The sequence below is a fragment of the Chrysochloris asiatica genome, unplaced genomic scaffold (assembly GCF_000296735.1).
Source record: "Chrysochloris asiatica unplaced genomic scaffold, ChrAsi1.0 scaffold01141, whole genome shotgun sequence".
Classification (NCBI taxonomy): domain Eukaryota; kingdom Metazoa; phylum Chordata; class Mammalia; order Afrosoricida; family Chrysochloridae; genus Chrysochloris; species Chrysochloris asiatica.
The window spans coordinates 11,706-15,498 of NW_006409659.1; the positions used below are offsets into that span (position 1 = coordinate 11,706).

Genomic DNA, 3,793 nt, shown 5'->3' on the forward strand with positions numbered 1-3,793 from the left:
CTCCATTGTTAAGAATGTTGTGGTGAGGATTTTTGTTTCCTTTATACTGAGATGTAATCCATACCAAAGGCTGTGCTCTTTGATCTTCATCAGTAAATGCTTCAAGTCCTCTTCACTTTCAGCAAGCAAGGTTGCATCATCTGCATATCGCAGGTTATTAATGAGTCTTCCTCCAATCCTGATGCCACATTTTTCTTCATATCACCCAGCTTCTTGGATTATTTGCTCAATATCTGACATAGAACTAGAAAATGAGCCCTCTAGGTTAAAAACACTACATAATACTCACAACAATGGACTCAAACATATCAATGATCACGCAAATGGTACAGAATCAGTCATTCTGTTATACATAAGGTTGTAATGAGTCAGAGCCTATACCTGACAACTAATGACTAAAACAACAATGTATGAAAAATTATTTATCTATGAAAACGAGTGGCCTCCGTTTACTATCGAAAGACAAGGATGCCCCTTAGATATTATTAAATTTGAGGAACAAAACATGTTAAATATATATTCATTCCAAGAAAACATCTATCTTCACCAATTATTCAATTTAAATAAGGGCAGTTGGGAAGTGACCAAGTAGCTTAAGAATTTTAAACAGTCAAACTATGTGTAAAACTAGTTTCCTTTGCCATAATTTCACCAAGGCTCTATTCATCTCACAGTTTCGCAAGCTGTAGATCAGCGGATTCAGCAGAGGAGTGAGCAAAGTATAAGTCAATGACATCAGTTTCTTGGTTTCTGGGGAGTAGCCGGATTTGGGCTGTATATAAGTCATAATGGCTGTGCTATAGAACAGGGTCACATACGTGAGATAGGAGGCACAAGTGGAAAAGGCCTTTTGTCTTCCAGTTGTTGATGAAATCTTCAAGATGGCAAAGAGAATTCAAATGTAGGACAAGACTATCAGTAAGAAAGGAACCATAACAACTAAAATCGTGCCGGTGAATGCATAAACTTCAAACAAGATGGTGTCTGCACATGCAAGCTCTATCACTGGGGGGGGGGTTTCACAAGAAAGATGATTGATTTCATTAGGACCACAAAAAGGAAAACTAAACACCCATGGGATTTGCACACTGGCTATCATGAAACGCAGGGTCCATAAAGATATAACTAATTTCACAAGAACTCTTTTGTTCATAATCATTGGGTAGCTCAGAGGATGGCAGATTGCAGCAAATCGGTCATAAGCCATTGCCCCCAGGAGAAAACATTCCATCATACCAAAAAGAAGAATGCAATACATCTGTGCAAAACAGCCAGCAAAAGAAATGGTTGCTTTCTCTGTGAAGAGGACCACCAGCATTTCAGGCATAATGGCTGCAATGACACAAACTTCCACCACAGATAAGTTCTGGATGAACAAGTACATGGGGACATGAAGACTCTGATCCTGGTAGATGATGATGATGATTAGGGCATTTCCCAGAAGTGTCACCATATAAATAAGGATGAAAATCCTAAAAAGCTGTTCTTGGACTTCAGGAAAGTTAGAAAATCCCAAGAGTATGAATTCAACTACAGAGCTTTGATTTTGTCTTTTCATTTTAGTAATAGAGCATATTATGCTTCGATGGAAATAGTATACAAATTATGAAGGCCCAAGTCAATAGCTGAGTATCAACATCTGCATTCATCAGAGGAATTCCTGGAATAATATGTAATGACAAGCCCATTCTGACAGAATTGTGGGTTTTCAATTTTGGAGAGTGGCCAATTATTCAGATAAAGGAATATTACAGTTAAGTCTGTAATGAAAAATTGAAGAATTCTGGCTTAGAAATCTTGCTTAATAATTACAAAATAATAGATATCTATTGCAAGTTTTAGACTATATAGTTTAAAAATTAAACATATCATTAAAGCAAACATAAGTATTGGATTACATTTTATTCCCATATCATTGTTCTATGTATCATCTTTTTTGATCAATTTTATATGAATATGGAATTTAATGTAGTGTTTAAAAGTTGTTGCTGTGAAGTGTTGTATCAGTTCTGACACATAGTGATCCTGTATAGGGTTCCCAAGGAGCAGCTGGTGAGTTTGAACCACCATCCTTGCAGTTCAAACATACCTTATGGTCGAGTGCTTATCCTACAACACTACACCAGGACTTCTGTTTAAAAGTAGGCAAATGAAAAAAGATATGTATGATAAACTTTTGTGACAACATAATAAATCAAAGTAAGAGCAAAGTTCATATATACTCATTACAAATATGAATTTCCAAATACCTCTTTTTTCCTTGGTTAAATAGACAAAACTCAGCAGAAAGGCACAAAGGGAACTGAATTGTACTTGTACCTATTTTAGGTGACCTAACAATAGTGTGAATTGGCTTCAGGATTATTAATTGCCCAGGATGGACCTAACCAATTATATTCAGATGTGCCTAGATGGGAACTCTTCAGTGTCAGTTTTCTATGGCCCTTCCTGTGACCATGACAATATTAAAGTGGTTTTCAGAACTTAATAAAAAGCTGCATTTCAGTCATTGTAAAACCTCTGGTTTAAATTTTGGTCACTCTCTCTTCTCTCTTCATACTCTCTTCCTCATCAAGGAATTCATTAATTAATAATTATTCAACAAACACTGATGCACTAACTGTTTTTTGAGGCCCTGCACACTCTAAGGCCTACATTTGAGCCCAGATATCAACAGAAAGCTCTTTCTTGAAACTTTATTGCATAACATTCCCTAACCTGACCTCTCTAACTCCTCCCTCTTATACCTTGTTATTTTTTGTCCGTTATCATCAACTGACTTTATATACATGTACAATGTGTTCACAATGCTTACAGTAGTGACTGAACCAAAATAGTTGATCAACCAATATTTGCTGAGTAAATAAAAAGAAAAATTAGGTAAATACAGGCCCTATTTTAATGAGTACAAAGGAAAATAAAACAGTATGAAACTACTAGGAAGCATGACAAATGACAATGCTTTACAAATGTAAAGAAAGGAATTATTGCTTTGAACAGGGAAGAAGCATAAATGATCACAATCCTAAAATGCCTTAGGTGGTAGAGTCTCTAGGAAGAAGGAAGGCATGAGAAGGAAGGCTGATTTCTTCAAAGCAAAAGTTAGCGAGTTTTTGTAACAAAAGGAGGGAAGTGGTTGATCTTACAGTCCAGGAGCAGAGGTCTCTGGGACCATCAAGGGAGAGAAGTAGAGTGCGGGACCCTACCCAGAAAAAAAGTGACACCAAAGTTTGAGGCAGAGACAATGATGTGCACAGATGGAGTTGCTGGGGACTCTGGACTCAGGGAGGGAGAGGGGCTGTGTCCTGGCAGCCTGGGTGGGGGGGGACAGGCTTGCAGGGTGTACTCTTTGATTGTTTGATGATGCATGGAGGGGGTTTTAATCATTGCAATTAAATGAAATACAATAGGATGAAAGTAAAGCTAATGTTCTCCCATGTAAATTATCACATAATTCACAATGAAAACTAAAAACAAAAAAAAGCAACAACAACAAAAACGCACTAACCACATTAGAAAAGAGAGAGAGAGATGGGGATAGGATTCTTATGATTCAATAGCGAGTAATTATTATCAGGACTAATTGCAACTGTCACAATTGTAAAGGTACAAGTTTTGTAACAAAAACAGGGGAGTAGCTAATCTTATAGTCCTGAAACAAAGGATCCTAGGACCATCAATGGAGAAGAACACAAGCTGAATGCATGACCTTATCCAGGGAAGAAGTGACACCAGAGATGGAGGCCGAGATGGAGACATGGAGAGAGGGAGCAGCTGAGGACTCTAGATTCAT

General features: G+C 37.4%; 1 pseudogene; it reads right to left on the minus strand.

Annotated features, from left to right (window-relative positions):
* Positions 1-610: 610 nt before the first annotated feature.
* On the minus strand, positions 611-1,558 carry LOC102835574 (annotated as a pseudogene).
* Between the last annotated feature and the right edge of the window lie 2,235 nt (positions 1,559-3,793).